This window comes from Perognathus longimembris, chromosome 19 (genome assembly GCF_023159225.1).
Source record: "Perognathus longimembris pacificus isolate PPM17 chromosome 19, ASM2315922v1, whole genome shotgun sequence".
Taxonomy (NCBI): Eukaryota; Metazoa; Chordata; class Mammalia; order Rodentia; family Heteromyidae; genus Perognathus; species Perognathus longimembris.
In genome coordinates, this window is record NC_063179.1 from 42,492,838 (window position 1) to 42,511,363 (window position 18,526).

The 18,526-nt window shown below is 46.2% G+C and overlaps 1 pseudogene; it reads left to right on the forward strand.

Moving 5' to 3' along the window:
* Positions 1-4,625: 4,625 nt before the first annotated feature.
* LOC125367595 lies at positions 4,626-5,300 on the forward strand (annotated as a pseudogene).
* The last annotated feature ends 13,226 nt before the right edge of the window (positions 5,301-18,526 follow it).

The following is an 18,526-nucleotide window of genomic DNA, read 5'->3' on the forward strand; positions in this document are numbered from 1 at the left end:
TGAAAGAGTTCTGCCAAACAGGCATCATTCCGGCGTGTCCCAGGAGCCGGGCAATGGAAATGTTCTGGTTTAGTCAATGGCCCAGTGGCTTCGGAGCGGCTTCCAGGCCCCAGCTCCTGGGAGGCTTTGCTTGGAAAATGGGTGCTGACAAACTCCGTAGGACCAAGCCCAAGGTCCCAGGGACCCAAGATCCTGCACAGGACATCGCCGCCACCTCTGTGAACCCACTTCCCTGAGTATCAACATGCACAGACCGACAAGCATCTCACATCCACAAGCCTTGCATCATAAGCACAGATGGAAGAAAGTCATCAACAGAGGTAAACACTTGCCATCTCCTATTACAATACAGCCAACTTTAAAATAAAAATGCCCCCTAAGTTATACATTGTCTAAACCATTCAGAAAGCAACCCAGCAAGAATCTTTTCCTGTGGAGGATTGCTTTTTGAGATCTGTACTCAAGCATTTTTTTCCCCCAAATTTCAAGACCAGAGTCAAATCTTATGTATCTCATGGTATCACAGAAATGCCAATGAATATTCCTTTAGAAATGTGGGCCCTGGAAGAATTATTCCAACTCCAGTCTCTTAGGGAAGGGAAGGGAACTCAACAAGCCACAACAGTTCTTCACTCAATATTTCTAGCAAGTCTCTATCTTTACTTGGTTTGTGCAAATCTGGGCTTCCTTCCAGCTTTAGCATGGTCCATTCCAGAAACTCCTAGAGACTCTGGTGCTTGGCTACCTATAGATCTAAGGGAGTCACCTGCTGTGTCTCAGGTCCCCACACACCTACCAGGTAAACAGACTCCTGGGAGAAAGCTGGGACTTCTGTTGACTCACTAGCAGTCTATGCGTGTGTGTGTGTGTGTGTGTGTGTGTGTGTGTGTGTGTGCATTTGTGCCAGTACTGGGGCTCGAACTCAGGGCTTCACCCTCTTGCTTAGCTTTTTATCTTATGGTTGGCACGCTGCCACTTGAATCACACCTCCAGTTTTGACTTTTTGCAGGTTCCTTGAGATAAGAGTCTTAAGATTTGCCTGTCTGTGTTAGCTTCAGACCTCAATCCTCAGAGCGGCTGACTAGCTACTCTCCTGAGCAGTTAGGATTATATGTGCGAGCCATGAGCCCCTGGGCAGTCTACACCAGAAAAATTTGTTAGCTACAATTTTCCAGAAGGAAGGAAGGAAGGAAGGAAGGAAGGAAGGAAGGAAGGAAGGAAGGAAGGAAGGGAGGGAGGGAGGGAGGGAGGGAGGGAGGGAGGGAGGGAGGGAGGGAGGGAGGGAGGAGGGAGGGAGGGAGGAGGGAGGGAGGGAGGAGGGAGGGAAGGAAGGAAGGCAGGCAGGCAGGCAGGCAAGAACCTGTTCTCTCCACAGGCTAAGGGCAGGTGGTCTGTGTTGCTCCTGTGAGGTTGAAATTTATAGTTCTCAGCTGCTTTGAGCAAGAATGATATTCCAACATTCATATCAACTTGAATTTTCCTAGTCAAATTGTAAATGAGAAGGATCATTACTAAACATTGTTAGATATTAGGTATTATTCAAATATCTATGAATTTTATGTGAAATAAAGTTTCTATTTGCTTTTATTCAAATAGCCCTCATGTCAACCACTCTCAAGTGACCTTTTTTCACTCTTTTATTTATTTATTTATTTTTGGCCAGTCTTGGGGCTTGGACTCAGGGCCTGAGCACTGTCCCTGGCTTCTTTTTGCTCAAGGCTAGCACTCTGCCACTTGAGCCACAGCACCACTTCTGGCCTTCTCTGTTTATGTGGTGCTGAGGAATCGAACCCAAGGCTTCATGTGTACGAGGCAAGCACTCTACCACTAGGCCACATTCCCAGCCCCAATTATCTATCTATTTATCTATCTATCTATCTATCTATCTATCTATCGTTGGTCCTGGGGTTGAAACTCAGGGTCTGGGCACCGTGCCTGAGCTCTTGGGCTCTACCACTCTGCGCCACAGTGCCACTTTTTTTCATTCGTTTTAACCTCAGAAATCAGTATGCAGCATGAGTGCAGACTACACAGACCTGTCATATTGTAACTGTCCAACAGGTGGCAGTCATGATGTAGTAATATGGAACTTACATTCGCACTCCTGCGTATCAAGAAACACGGTCCAAACCCCCTGAAATTTCTCGAAATACGACTGGCACTGTATCCATGTGGCCCATCCCCACTGAAATGGGTTTGAATCACACATCCACACACCTAGACCACTATGAATTGATTGTTTTCGTGCTCAGACATGGGGCTTGAAGTCAGGGCCTGGGCACTCACTCCTAACTTCTTTTCCTCAAGGCTGGAGTTTACCACTTTGAGCCACAGCTCCACCTCTGGTGTTCTGGTGGTTGATAGGAGATTAAGGCTCATGGGCTTTCCTGCCTAGGCTAGCTTTGAACCGCTATCCTCAGATCTCAGCCTCCTGAGTATGTAGGGTTACAGGTGTGAACCACCAGCTCCCAGCTTTAAAAGAACGATTGCATTTGTGCAGCTGGCCACCTGTGGCGCGAGGTTGTAATCCTACTCTGGAAGCTGAGATCTCAGGATCCCAACTTGAAGCCAGACCTGGCAGGAAAGTCCTTGAGACTCTCGAGACTCTTATCTCCAATAACCAACCCCCCCCCCAAAAAAAAGCCTAAAATCGAAGCTCTGGCTCATCTAGTAAAGCACACCAGCCTTGAGCAAAAAGAAACCTCAGGGGCAGCCAGCCCGAGTTCAACCCCCAGGACCGCCACCTGAAAAGCCCAATAAAACAAAAGACAAATAGCAGGCAGTTCAAGTGCAACTGAAATAGTGACGCGGTTTGAAGAGGCCATTTCCAGTGTCACCATGAAAATGCTATGCTTAGGACAGGCTCGAGGAACTCAGTGATGAAACCTAGTGCCACGTAAATGTGAATACCACATCCTGGAGTCGCAGGCCACGTAATGCGGAGACATTGCCTCGCTCAGATTTTGTTTATCCTTCTTTGCTTGAGTTGCAGCCAAAGTTCCGAAGGTGTGAGCTAGTTGTGAATATTCCTGGCCCTCTGGGTGTTGCACTCAGCGTACATGTCTGCATTTCTAGGAACAGTCGGCACCACAGACCACAGCCTGAGCAAGGGGCTTGGCCACAGGAAGACACAGTGTCTCTCCTTTTACTCCCTTCACCAGAGGCCTTTGGCCAGTCACTGACCCCAGGACATTGGCACAACACTCACTCCTCCTCAGCCTTCAAGGCCCTAAGTTCTCAGTTGCCCATTAAGTTATCTGTCTTCCTTCGAGGAAGCAATAAAGCCAAGCAACCCTTCCCATGAAAACAGTCCTGTTTTTAAGGTGGCTAAGAAATTTTAATAACAGTAAATTTAGCAACTCAATTTAACAAGATTGAGGCAGTGAAAGAGGTAGAGAAAGGGGACGTTAATATGGATAACAGCCCTGATTTATTTTTGAGATGTAATTCTTGAGGTTAGGGTTGCAGAGTCTTTAGTTTATGTGTTCATTTATTCATCTGACTTGTTGCAGTTACAACCTCAGTAGAAAAGAGTCATACCAGGAAAAAGGAATCAGACAGACTCGGATTCAACCCCTGGTTTTTTCTTGGTGGTTGTAGGGTTTGGATTAAGGCACCAATGGGAGCTGTTTCTAGGGAAACATTCTGCCGCGCCAGCCGTGCTCAGCCGGTTTCACTCTGATTTTTTTTTTTTTTCAGATAATGTCTCATGCTTTTGCCTGAGCAAAATAATAATCCCAGCATGAGCTGCCCAGGTCTGGCCTTCAGTTCCTCATGATTTTGTCTTTTTTTTTTCAAGGGAGGAGGAAGGGACTGAAGTTTGAGCTCAAGCCTCACAATCTCTAGGCAGGTGCTCTACCTGTTGAGCCACTCCAACAGCTCTCAACTGATTTTGACTATGCTTTTTCTCGTTTACAGTTTCCCCAGTTCAAAAATGAAAATAATAGCATGCCTCGGCAGGATTCTCTAAGGATTTGATCACACACACACACACACACACGGTATATGGCAAGTATCTAAGGAAAGCTATACCTATTATTATTGCTTTAGCTTATTTATTAAATTACCTCTGTCAAGATAAACATGCTCTCATGGTCTTCCCGATGCCGAGCCGGTGATTCCGCACCTCGGGATGCCTGCGTGCCCTCCCCCCCCACCCCCCCATTCTCAACCTTGACCTTCTACACTTGCCCCACCAGCCTATCCACACTCGGAGAAAACTACCTTCAGGCTGCCGGAAGGGGGAGCCTTACTATGTATATAATATATGCAGCTTAGACGGTGACAGGATTCCGCCCTTTAAAAAAAAACAAAAACATAATGAGGAAGGGCAAGGGAAGGACACAGTGGAGCAGCAAAGTATGGACAAATGCAGCACTGGTACTCACTAGACACTCGAAAATGAACTATATAATGGATGGGTGGGATGAGAGGGAAAAACAGAGAGATCAAGGGAAAGGATGACATTGTCCAAAAACAAATGTACTCTTTGTCTGACTTATGTAACTGTAACCCCTCTATACATCACCTTTATGATAATAAACAAGAGAAAGCGAGTAGGACTCGCGGCGGGCCCGCTTCTGCTGCGTCTGTGGCCTGGCTTGCGGTGTGGCTAACCCAGCAGCATGGGGAAACGGGACAACCGCGTGGCCTCCGTGAATCCAATAGCAATGGCCAGATCAAGGGGGCCAATCCAGTCTTCGGGGCCCTCGATCCAGGATTAGCTAAATCGACCAAGACCTACCTGGGAGGAAGTAAAAGAACAACTAGAAAAGAACAAGAAAGGCTCCAAGGCTTTGGCTGAATTTGAAAGAAAAAAATGAATGAGAACTGGAAGAAAGAGCTAGAAAAACACAGGGAAAATTATTAAGTGGAAATGAGAGCTCATCTAAAAAAAAAGACAGAGAAAGAAAAAAGAAAAGAAAGCTGGTAGGTGTTCATCTTCTTCATCAAACTCTGATTCTTCCAGCAGTTCTTCAGATTCTGATGATGAGGATAAGAAACAAGCAAAAAGAAGAACCGTTCACATAAATCTTCTGAAAGCTCTATGTCAGAAACTGAGTCAGACAGTAAGGACATTAAAGGACCTGGCAAGAAAAGAAAGATGTATCCTGAAGATAAACCCTTATCATCTGAGTCCTTGTCAGAAGCAGATTATGCTGAGGAGGTACGAGCAAAAAAAGAAGAAAAGCAGCGAAGAACGAGAAAGAACAACAGAAAAGGCAAAAGAGAAAAAGAAGCATAAGAAACACAGCAAGAAGAAAAAGAAGGCTGCTAGTTCAAGTCCTGATTCGTTGTAACGTTTAGAAAAACCAAGATTCCCTTAAAGAAAGTGCAATGTCTAAGAAAATCCCAACTGTGAAAATTATGATATATTTACTAAAATGCGTGAAATTTCTTGTTTCTAAAATTATTCCTGGACTCTACAGTAGCCATTCAGATGCTGCTATATGGAAGGCCATGATGGCTGCCTGCTTTTTGAGCATCTACTTTCTCCTCTGTGCTTGATAACTCTGGGAGATACTACACTGCAGTCATGCTAGCGGTTAAGACATTTGGGGATTAAAGCTAATACTTCTGACTAGATATATCTATGGATAAACAGAAACTGAATCTAGATGCATCTTTAAGATGCAATCAGAAATGACCAGATGATTCTAGTTAAAATTTTCGAAGTAGGGATTACATTCATAGTTCAGAAATCCTTACTGTGTAGATAAGTGTATTTTAATTTTTCCCCCTGTATACTTTTAGTTACCTAGGAAGAACTTTTAAGGCGAGAGGGTGGTTTGCTAACTAGCTAGCAGAATAGCGTGCCTTGGATCCTCACACATCCTGTTTTTGTGGACACAGCAGCCATGCTTCCTGGGGAGTTGAGAGCTGGGTACCAGCAGTCTTGTCCTTCACTGAGCTTAGTGACCTCCTTGGACTTTGTGTGCTGCATTGAGTGAGCCAGAGATATGAAGCCCTTTGCAGCATGAGAAAACCCCCAAAGCTCGAGAAATTATCTCCCCCTCAATAATAACGGAATGTTTTTTAGCATTAGAATGTGTTAGGTTGTTTGAATTTTGACTACACTTTGACTTTGGAGAGGAATAGTTTCAAATAGACACTGGTACTTTTGGAAATTGGTAGTTGAAGATCTAGAATGCATGTTTTATACTGTTAAGTTTTAACCAGTCAAGAAAATTTTATGTAACCAGTGATTGTTAACTTTATTTTTTGTATGAACTTTGTTTAGGTTGCAATGTTTAGCTTTAGTTAACTCCTTACTCTTGCTGTCTTACATTCATAACTATTTTAATGGCATATTTGCCAAGATATTTAGCATGTAAAAAGCAGGGATTTGATTTTTTTTAACAGCTTCATATTGAAGCTGAGACCATACACAAGTTGAGTGCAGGCTTGATATGCTGTATCTTGTTATATAAAACTGTTGCCAGAATCTTAGTAAATACATTTTAAAAGTTTGTTGTCTTTGTATGTTAGTTACAAACTATGATAGGTTAACTTTAAGTGAAAATTACATTACTTCTCTTACTGTGTCATATTTTACTAAGATTTTGTGCCTCATATCTCCTGCTGAATTATTAGGAATGTTAAAAGGAATTGATAAATTGTTTTCATTTTACATTTTTATATAATCACGTAATAAGAAATGTAATTTGATGTACAATTTTACCTGTTTCAGAAGGTTTGCTAATTATAGTGGTATATGCACAGAGCATTTTGGCATGACAAGAGGCTGAATAAATAGCTATTTTACTTTAAAAAAAAAGATAAACATGCTGTCAGTCTAATCTTCCATTTTTACCTCAGGACATTTCCTCTTCTCTGCTGGCTTCTTAGCTTATCAGAAAGAGACTCCCATTCTCACTAACTTGGGATTGAATTGTCTCAACCCTGGAGAGTCTCAAATAATTCCTCTATGACCCAGCTTTAGTCAGGCTGAAGCTGGAGTTTTCAATCCTAGGCCTAAACTCTGGGATTCCGTCAAACAAACCACTTATTCCTATAGGGCAAATAAACAAACATAGTGAAGAAAGGAGATTAGCTGGGTGACACCAGTGGCCATGGAAAGGGGTAAAGGAAGCACTTCAGCCATCTTTGAGGTATGGACATGCGCCTTAAAAGGTTTATTTTCTAAAGTAGTTATGCAAAGGGGTTTCAATTCCTCATGTCCAATTACAAGGACAATACACCTTGATCGATGTTATCCCTTCCATGATTTTCTTTTTTTTTTTTTTTTTTTTTTTTGGCCAGTCCTGGGCTGTGAACTCAGGGCTTGAGCACTGTCCCTGGCTTCTTTTTGCTCAAGGCTAGCACTCTGCCACTTGAGCCACAGCGCCACTTCTGGCCATTTTCTGTATATGCGGTGCTGGGGAATTGAACCCAGGGCCTCATGTATACGAGGCAAGCACTCTTGCCACTAGGCCATATCCCCAGCCCCTCCCTTCCATGATTTTCACCAGTCTTTCTCCATCCCATCCCTACCTTCAAATTATGTAGTTCAACTTTTACATAATGTACATTGAACACACTGACTAGATTTGACTGAGCTTTAGGTCTAAATAGACAAAAGAATTGCAGGCAAAGGGGAAGGAAGGGGTATATAATTATTAAACTATCCTGCTCAAGTAGGCTTGGAAAAGTGGTTATTATTTGTGGGGAGCAATCTAGGTGAGGACAAACAAGTCAGGTGTTCTGTCAAGAGGAATTCTGCTGTTCTTTTCCTTTGGAAGTAGTTACCTCAATCTCTCCTCATAATGATCTTACCTAGGAGCTGGGCACCGGGGCTCATCCTTGTAATCCTAGCTACTCAGGAAACTGAGATTTGAGGGTCATGGTTTGGAAGTTAGTCCAGGCAGGAAAATCCATGAGACTCTTATCTCCAATTATGCACCAAAAAAAAAAAAAAAGCTTGGGGCAGCACCCAGCACCTAGGCCCTAAGTTACCAAGCCCCAGGACACACACACACACACACACACACACACACACACACACACACACACAATGATGTTATCCATCAGGCATTGCAAGGTGATTGCCAAGTGTGTGCAGAGAGAATAGCTTAGAGCAAGCGTAGAGAACATAAGCAGGATGCCAGGCTCCTCTGCTTTTAGTTAATTCATGGGACCGAGAAAGGATTCAGTGCTTTTGAGCAAAGGCAGCTTCTAAGTATCTGTTCCAAGGCTCCTCTGAGCCCTCTTCTCAACTAGACCTGCTGGCCTTGACTTTGCCCGCAGAGCCTAAGTTTAGCACCAAATCTTGCTATTGCCGTTCATCCAAAATATATCCACTGAAAGCCCAGCATCTGTGGCTCACGCCTGCAATCCTAGCTAGGAAGGAGGCTGAGATCTGAGCACCACGCTTCAAAACCAGCCTGGGTAGGAAAGTCCATGGAATGCTTAACTCCAATTACACACCAAAAAGCCAAAAACGGATCTGTAACTCAAGTGGTAGAGCACTAGCCTTGAGCACACAAAGCTCAGGGACAGCATCCAGGCCCTGAGACCAGGCCCCAGGACCAGCACGAAAGTAACTGTGGATTGAGTGATGAGCTGAAGGGTGTAATCCACTTCATTTGAGGTATTCATACAAGCGGCCCCCCTAGCTCTGCTTGCTGGCTAGAAAGCTCCAGCTGTCTTTCGTTGAGTGTCTTCTGGGTTGCAGTGGCCTCACCTGGAACCTTCCTCATTGTTTTAGGAGGTGTTCGGAGTAGCTTTCCTCTCACACTCCTCTTTCTACATGCCTAGTTCTGACTCGATGGTGCCCTCACCACAGAGCTGCGATGGCTTCTATGTCCTCTGGCCCCTGTGGTGGCAGTTTGTAGTGTAGTGGTGCTGAGAGCTCCGGGGAGCCTTAGGCGGTGAGGCCCAGCCGGAAGTTCTTCCAGCACGGAGGTGAGGCCCTGGGAAGGGGTGGAGAACAGGTCGTTGAAGAGTCAGCCTGAGCCTGTCAGGCTCTCTGTTGTCAGATGGGATTGCTTCCCGTCGTGGGCATGATGGCACGGTTGGGACATCATGTGGCCCGAGGGCCTCAGCAGAGCTGGCGCCCTGCCCTTGAGCTCCAGAAGGTCACTAGCAAGGTCAAGTGCGTCTGATAGTAAGGAGAACCGGCTACGTCCAGCGGTGATGCCGCCGTCCTCTCGGTTGCTTGTCCTGAGTGAGACACGACGCATCGACCCCAGCTACGCGCCACAAGGGACACACAGCCCTGCCCCACGCGGGGAGCCCTGGGCAAGCACCGTCAGCTGCACACCTCCGCGCCCCAGGCCCGCGGCCTCTGTCTCCACGCAAGGCCCCCTCTCCTTCCCCTGCCCATCACGCAGCGCACGCCTGATCTCGGCGACTCCCTCCTCCAGTTCAAACTCACCCATCTGCCTTCCCGCCCTGCCAGGCTGGCCAGGTGCCCGTCAGCCCGGTGGCAGTGCGGATGGTCCTGTCCACTCTGTGTTCAATCTCCAGTGGATAAGAACGTCCACCAGGTAGTTTCAGAGCCTGCTCATCGAATCATGGGTTTTCAAGGATACTTGTTAAGTACAGATTACCAGGGATCTCCCCTGATTGTCCAGATGTGTGTGTGTGTGTGTGTGTGTGTGTGTGTGTGTCACAGGGTTTGAACTCAAGGCCTGGGTGCTGTCCCTGAGCTTTCGTGCTCCCTCTGCCACTTCAGCTGCTGCTCCATTTCCAGCATCTTGTCTGTCTTTCTGTAGTTAATGGAGGTAAGAGCGGCACTCTCCTTTCTCAGGTCTCAGCTTTCTTGGTGGCTGGGATGCCAGGCGTGAGTCACTGGTGCCTGGCACCTGACGCAGCTTTTAATAAGGACACTAGGTCTATTTGGGGAGGAGACAGTGCTGTCATGACCCAGGCATCTCACAGAAGAAGCTTTACCCTGAAATCCCATCACCTTGACGACCGACTTCCACATAGGAGTTTTGGAAGTGCAAACATTCAAACATAGCAATTAGCAGACAGTTGCAGAATAAAACAGGAGGCAAATACCGACAAAACTAATGCCCTTCAAAATTACAACGTTTGTTTCATGTGGATGATACTATGTTGCAGAACCTAAATTGCCAACTTGAGACTAATGGTAGAGAGAAACACTGAGTGCATTCCTACATGAAGTCTAGGTCTGTTTCTTTTCTTTCTTCCCTCCTCCCTCCTCCCTCCTCCTTCCTCCCTCCTCCCTCTCCCTCCTCCCTCTCCCTCTGCCTCTCCCTCCTCCTTCCTCCCTCCTCCCTCCTCCCTCTCCCTCTCCCTCTCCCTCTGCCTCTCCCTCCTCCTCCTCCTCCTCCTCCTCCGGCTTGAACTCTGGGCCGGGCATCGGTCCCTGAGCTTCTTTTGCTGAAGGCTAGCACTCTACCACTTGAGCCACAGCACCACATCTGGCTCTTTTCTGAGTAGTTCATTGGAGGTAAGAGTCTCATGGATTTTCCTGTCTGGGCTAGTTACTAACTGTCATCCTCAGATCTCAGCTTCCCGACTAGCTAGGATTACAGGTATGAGCCACCAGCACCTGGCTTAAGTCTTAAAATACAATTGAGGATATTGGTTTGCATACACAACAGGAGTGCTAATACATTTAAACTGGTTTACAGTTCAAGAGAAGCAAACTGGGGGCTGGGGATATAGCCTAGTGGCAAGAGTGCCTGCCTCGGATACACGAGGCCCTAGGTTCGATTCCCCAGCACCACATATACAGAAAACGGCCAGAAGCGGCGCTGTGGCTCAAGTGGCAGAGTGCTAGCCTTGAGCGGGAAGAAGCCAGGGACAGTGCTCAGGCCCTGAGTCCAAGGCCCAGGACTGGCCAAAAAAAAAAAAAAAAAAAAAAAGAGAAGCAAACTGTTCCTCCTGTGTGAAAATTATGTAAAATTCTTTCTTTGAAGATATTACTGTGTGTTATAAATAGCATGTTATATATAGCATATATAGTGTTATTATATAGCATCACAGTGAAAACAGAATTCATTCATTCATTCATTGAATGACTGAGAATTGATAGGCGAGCACTCTACCACTTGACTATCCTCCTTTGTTTTATTTTATTTTATTTTTTTCCTTATTTATTGTCAAAGTGATGTACAGAGAGGTTACAGTTTCATATGTTAGGCCTTGGGTACATTTCTTGTACTGTTTGTTAGTTACCTCCTCCCTCATTCCCCCCTCTCCCTTCCCCCTTTCCCCCCATGAGTTGTTCAGTAGGTTTACACCAAATGGTTTTGCAAGTATTTTATTTATTTAATGTCTCCGAGCCAGGCACCAGTGGCTTATGCCTGTAATCCTAGCTACTCAGGAAGCTGAGATGTGAGGATTGTGGTTCGAAGCCAGCCTGGGCAGGAAAGTACATGAGACTCTTATCTCCAATTAACTACCAAAAAAAAAAAGGTAGAGGTAGAGCTGTGGCTCAAGTGACAGAGCACTAACCTTGAGCAAAATAGCTCAGGGACAGTGCCCAGGCTATGAATTTATGCCCCAGGACCAGAAAAATGAAGTCTCTGAGACAGAGTCTTGCTACTTTTGCCTGGGCTGGCCTCCAACTGGTGATTCTCCTGGCCTCTGGCACTCTAGGAGCTGGGAATGATGTACCCTGTGGTAATTCCTCCTTTTTGTGGCGGTATTAGGGCTTGAAATCAGAGCCTAGGCATTGTCCCTTAGCTTTTTTACTCAAGGTTGGCACGCTTCCATTTGGACTACTTGAGTCACAGCCCCACTATCTGGATCCACTTCTGACTTTATTTTTAGTGAATTAGCTGAATTAAATCGGAGATTCGCAGACCTTTGACTCCTAAGTACCTAGGATGACAGGCATAAGCCACCAGCACCCATCTTAATTCTTACAGATAATTGATGGATCCTTGAAAAACTATCCAGGAAACCTGAGGAAAGTTGATTTCATAGGAAAAACTAAACTCAATTTGCTTTTTGGAGACTTGGCTTCAAGTCCAGTTCAGTTACTAGCTGTTTATCAAAGACTGGGCTGGTGTTCATAACGTAGGTCATATGGAGGTTTACCTCCAAGCACTTTCATAAGTGCTGGCGAGTCAGACCTGGCAAATCAGAGAGAATCTTCCAGTCCTTCCAGTCCTGGCAGTGGCCACACTCCCTAGCAAACAGCAAGGGGGTTGGACAGTGGCCTGAATGCTGGAAGTTGCTTGAATGGAGTCGGGGCCCATTTGTTGCTCTCTGCTGCCCTCTTCGGGGCAGAGGCTGGACTTGCGTCTCATGGGTTCACTCGGCAGCAAGTGAGGAAGGCAGGCCCAAGGCACCATGCCCTTCTTGGTACTTCAGCTACCCCGCCCAGGCCCCCTGGCTCTGTGGACCTATCTTCGTGTGTGTATAGGAGTGCATGTTCTCTTCTGCCCCGAGTGCTACGTGGGAATTTTCCCAGCCCGTCTCCACAGTGTCCCACCGCCCAGCCGGGCCCTCAGACCTGCACAAGCTCCTTTCTACTTGGCAAGAACCACGACTGCACAGCTCATTTCCCTTTGGTGTTCACGGCTTAGTTAAGATGGATTTGGGGGCCCAAAGACCCCATTAAGTTTTTCTCTGCTCGTGGATCTGCATTTGGATCACTTCTAATTGCATAACAGCCGCTCGGGAAATCAGGCCAGGCTTTATTGTTCCAATTCCATCTTAATGTGGTGGGTCTATTTTAATGTCTCCGTCTATTTTTAAGATCTACTCTATTTTAACTGTTGGTGCTTGCATTCGATTCTTGAACTTGAAGGCTGTGGCTCTAAATAAGCACTGACTGCTGGCGAGTGGTTTGCTTTCTTGTTTCGCCCTCAAAGTTTCAGCAGCAGCTCCACCTCTTTATGCTTTCCATCCCCTAAAACTAGTGACATAAAATTATGACTCCAAGCCAGATACCAGTGGCTAGTGCCTGTAATCCTAGCTACATGCGATGCTGAGACCTGTGGGTACTGGTTCAAAGCCAGCTCAGGAAGAAAAGGCCATGAGGCACTTACCTCCATTTGACCAGCAAAGAACCCAAAGTGGAAGTGTGACTCAAGTGGTAGAGTGCCAGACAAGTGCAAAACCCAATTGAGAGTGCAAGGTCAAGCCCCAGTACTGGCACACACACACACACACACACACACACACACACACACACACAGAGAGAGAAAGTAATCCATCAGTGGATTAATCCACCTGTGAAGTCAGAACCCTCATGAGTCAGTCACTTCCAAAAACCTATCAGCTGGCAACCAAGCCCCTAGATCCATGAGACCGCAAGGGTCATTTTAGATTCAAACCATTACAGATATTAAATGGATGTCACAGTTCTAGACTCAAGCTCTTCACCTAGGATCAGACACAGAGGTTTAGGCCCACTGGCTATTGGGATACTTCAGTCTTCCAGCGTTAGTGTCTCTGTCTGCAGAAGGTGGGGCAGCTGCGACTCAAGCAAGTAACCAGGAATGGTCCGGCATCCTTCCTGTTTGTGGTGAGCCAGCGTAGGGGAGCATTCTCCGTCTCGCTCTTCCATTCTCAAGCTGTGGTATGCTAAGGATGATCCTTCAGTGCTCTGATAGAAGTCACCTGAGAACTGGGCTTGGGCAGGGGCTGGGAAGGTGGCTTCGTGGTAGAGCGCTTGCCTAGCATGCATGAAGCCCCGGGTTTGATTCCTCAGTACCACCTACACAGAAAAAGCTGGAAGTGGCGCTGTGGTCAAGTGGTAGAGTGCTAGCCTTGAGCACAGAGAGGCTCAGGGACAGAGCCCAGTCGCTGAGTTCAAGCTCCAGGACTGGAAAAAAGAAAAAAAAAATCCCTAGGCTTGGGGAAACAATGATATAGTAAAAGTGCCCCTCACTAGACTGGAAGGCTGAAGTGTGAAGAGGGATATTTCCATGTATGCCCATAGAAATCTGAGAAGTCACCTCACCCTTAACGGGGCTCCATCGCTTCCTCTTAATGACTCAAGCTTCACACCTAGGGAAGCAATAACCGCTCACGCTCATGAGGCTGGTTCGGTCAAATTAGAAATGGTAACACAGTAGCCAAAAGCACACCTTTAAGTCTGAACTTCTCACTCTGCCCCTGGCACTGGGAACGCCGAGGACAGCACTGCGCTAATTCACCCTGTATCCCCGACATACACCTCCGGCCTGCGATGAAGACTCGTTCTTTTTTGTTTTGTGTGTGTCGCTGCGGCAGATCATAGCCGGCCTCCCTCCCGCAAGTGTCTTCTGATTTGCAGTGTGGCGTTCGTTGTGCTGGCGGCTGCCGCTGCTCTGGCTGGCCTCGGGCTCGCCTTTGGAATGCCTGTGACACCTGCAGGTACGTGCCAGCCGGGCGAGTGACCACCTCTGTCCACGCCGCATACGGCAGTGTGTTTAGATCCCCTACTTCTAAAAGGGGTGAATCTATTGGCGAGGGGCGTGGCGCTGTACTATGTGCCAACTGTTGCCCTGGACGTTTACCCAGTTCTTCTTTATCCTTCTCAGTAATCTTGAGAGGTAGCTGCTAGCACCATATGACAGGGACTCGGAGAGGTTACACAACTTACCCAAGATCAAACCTAGCTCCTACACAAACAAGCCAGGCCGGGCTGACTCCGACATCTACACAGGATATGGTCTCTACCTTCAAGCACATTCCACTGCAATTAGAGACTGATTAGAGAACACCATGCAATTAGGAACTAAATTAACTTAGGTTGGGATGATATATATTTTCAGTAATTTGGGAGATCAGCTAAGAGCGGCGTTGAAAGGACTTGGTGATGAAGGGGTGGAGAGTGGAAGAGAAGAGGCTTGGCGGTGAGCTCAGCGTTAGACAGGTTCCACAGAAAGACAGTGCGTGCCCAGCCTGGACTGGAGGACAGGGCTTTGCTCTCCACCAAAAGTGGGTATATGAGGAAGACAGACGGAAAATAGCACCAAGTAGTGAGGGGGTGGGCCCTGGGTAAGATTGTATAGGATAGTGGTCCAATAGCACTGAGTTTTATGCAATTTTAACATATACACACACTCACATAAACACACACACACACGTTACAGTCCAGGATTTGCTCTCCTCTTTTCTACTGCTCAGTTGACCAACACATCAAGGGTTTAAAAAGAATCTCAGCTGTCCACAGACTTGAGTGAGGTGTGCCACTACAAACCCGGGGGAAACGTCAACCCAGCCTCGCCACTTTGCGTGGTAATAATCTGCTCTGGAATTTGTCCTGAGGGCAAAGCCATCCTTCTAACCTCAGCCCTGGCACACAGCAGGCTTTCGGAGGCCTGGTGTTGCCAGAAATGGAGCCAGGGAAGACCTGAGCAGAGAGTTGGCAAAAGCAAGCAGCCCGTGTGTGGTCGCAATGAAGGAAATGGGGTAGAGAGTGATAAAGTCATGCCACCTAGAAAATGGCTCAGCAAGTTTCATGGAAAAAATGATGACACTCGGAGATGTGGGCTTACCAACATTGGACTCCTTGCCACTGGCTACTGCGTCTCTAGACAAGGGAGTCTACACCTCTTGGCCAAATGTCAATGGTTTTGCAAAACTAAATGCACACATAAATACCCATAGATAAACATAAACTGCAAGCAAGCTAAGCAGGCTTAGAGTCTTGGAGTAGAGGGGAGAAAAGGAATGGAAGAAGAACAATGGCAAGAAGCCTGTTGTTTCGATCATGCATGCATGGGTACAGGGGTTCGTGTGCAGTACTTGAGTTGCAAATGTTTCAGACTTAACTCATCGCCAGTGCCAGACACCCTCTGGGCACCCGGGCTTCCCGTGGGAGGACCCCATTACCTGTGTGCCATCCTCTCTGCTTTGTAATGGCGAGGTGGACTGCAGTTACGGAGAAGACGAATCTGCTACCTACTGTGGTAAGGTGGACAAATGATCAAAATTAAACAATAGTTACCAGTAGGGAGTGATTCAAATGAGCATTGTAATTTAGCACATTATGCACGATGTTGTTTTCTGTTGGAAAAGTCTTTGTCTAATAAGATAGGACAAATACCCAATAGTCTGCCACAAAACTTGATATTCAAGTGTCCCAACCAGAAGACTTGGACATACGTGGACAAGGTGTGTGCTGCCAGAAATCACTGCTCGGAGGAGTCAGGTAAATGGGGTGTGTTCTTGACCTTTGAGGGGATCCCTGTCATCGCTGTCCTTACACTTCAGTAACACAAATCAAGGACCAAGGGACCAGTGACTGCTCATGCTTTTAGTTCTTGCAGCTTAGGGGACAGAGATCTGAAAATGGTGGTTCAACGTCAGCCCAAGTGAGTAGGAAAGTTCAGAGACTCTAACCTGCAACCAATCACCAAGAAGCTGGAAGCGGAGCTTTGGCTCAAGTGGTAGAGCACTAACCTTGAGGGGAAAAGCTCAAGGACAGTTCCCAAGGCCCTGCGTTCAAGTCCTCTAGTACTGGCATACAAATAAAAAATAATAAATCATACTTACAAACCTTCCTTAAAGGTATTTATCTCTACAATTAGTCATCTCTTCCAGGAGTGACGTGTAGCTCAGTGGTATATTGTATGCTTAGCAAACTCAAGGCCATGAGTTCCATACCCAGAACCACCCTGGAGAAAACCAGAAAGGAGCTGGGTGCTGGTGGCTCACACCTGTAATCCTAGCTACTCAAGAGGCTGAGATCTAAGGATTGTGGTTCAAAGTCAGCTCAGGCAAGAAAGTCCATGAGATTCTTATCTCCAATTAACCACCAGAAAGCAGAAAGTGGTGCTGTGATTCAAAGTGGTAGAGCACTGGCCTTGAGCAGAATTGCTCAGCAGAGCCCCCCCCCCCCCCAGTTCAAGCTCCACTGCCCACAAAACAAACAAAGAACCAGAAAGGAGGTAAAAGGAGGGAGAGAGGGAAGAGAAAATGTAGCACTCCGGTAGATTGTGCCTATTTAAAGAGTCCTCTAGGAAGGAAATAAGTAGAACAGGTTTTGCAAGAATCAAAGGGCCTAGTCTCTCGGTGAACACCTCTAGACTGTATCATATTCACTTGAGTTTCTTGGTGTAGAACAAAGAAAAGTCTGTTGAATGCTTTAGTACTCCAGACGTTATTGCTAGCTTTTGTTGTTCCCTTGCCTTTGCTTCTGCACTTCCATCCTGTTCCTCTCCGGATGAGCAGCTGGTTGGTCACTTTATGGCAAGGCTGTTACTCTAAAACCATGGCAGGAGGTACTGTTCCAATGCCTCGTGGTCCCAATTGATGAAGATTTCTCAGAAATACACTGATTAGACAATTTCCTGCCCTCTGGTCATCATGAAGGATAAAAATAGGACTTACGGAGAGCAATCCTCTGGTAACAAATGAAACCTATGAAGAAATCCTTGTCTTCTGGTTAGCTGCCAGTGAGCCCTGATTTTTGTCCCCTGTGGACTGAACACACTCACAGGGGCCCCTCTTTGTTTATAGGATATGTCAGCATGTTTAGCTTTAGGCTGATGAGAAGAGGTAGTACTCTACTTGGCTTTCCAAACTACATGTCGACTCTCTAATAAACATCTGCGGTTTTCCCAGTAGAGAGCTTTCACTAGTATTATTAAGACCAAAATAGTACCTTTTCCAATATACTTTGACATTTTAACAATTACAATTTTAAAAACAAATATACTTGTCTAGTTTCACGGTGTCCAAAGTGCTCAGGCTGGAGAGGTGAGACTGTTTTCTTCACGGATTGTGCCTGCATTCCCAGAGCTTGCTGCAAAAATGGCATTCAAGACTGTGCTGATTGGAGTGATGAAAGCTTGTGCAACTACTAGAAGGCGTTTCGAATCTTGGTTTGAGAAAGGCAGAAAACTGTTATTAGTTGCCTCAAGAATTCTCAATTGTTGATTTACCTACCTACCTATATTCCTTACTGGGGACAGGGACAGGAAAGTTACTACAGAACCTGAATCTCGTGAGGAAAGAAAATAGGAAGCAGAACTCAAGCACCTCTTTGCCTATTTCTGTTTCCAAGGTTTAGAATGAAGCTGTCCTCCCTATAACTAACTCCCTATTATTATTATGGGGACCACAAAAGCATATTATAGTTTATGTCAAGAAATGCCTATCTCATTAGTGCAGTTCTGGTTCAGATCCATCTGAAAACCAGGTTAGTTCAGAGCTGACCTTAAAAAAAATTGTGAACAGTGGTGACATTGATCAAGAAGTGTTGTACTCATAACCTGACTTATGGAATTTTAACTTCCGTGTAAGAACTGGGAATGTGGCTTAGTGGTAGAACCCTGGGTTCGATTCCTCAGTACCACATACACAGAAAAAGCCAGAAGAGGGGCTGTGGCTCAAGTGGTAGAGTGCTAGCCTTAAGCAAAAGAAACTCAGGGACAGTGCCCAGGCCCTGAATACAAGCCCTAGAACTAGCAAAAAAATAAAAAAGAAAGAATTGTGAATACAATAGCCAGGGACTAGTAGTGCAAGCTTATAATCCTAGAAGACTGAGACTTAGAAGATGGAGATTCCAGACCAGAGTGGGCAGAAAAGTCTGTGAGCCTTCAACTCCAATTAAACAGCAAAATGCTGGACTGGAGATAAGGTTTAAGTGGTAGAGCACCAGAAA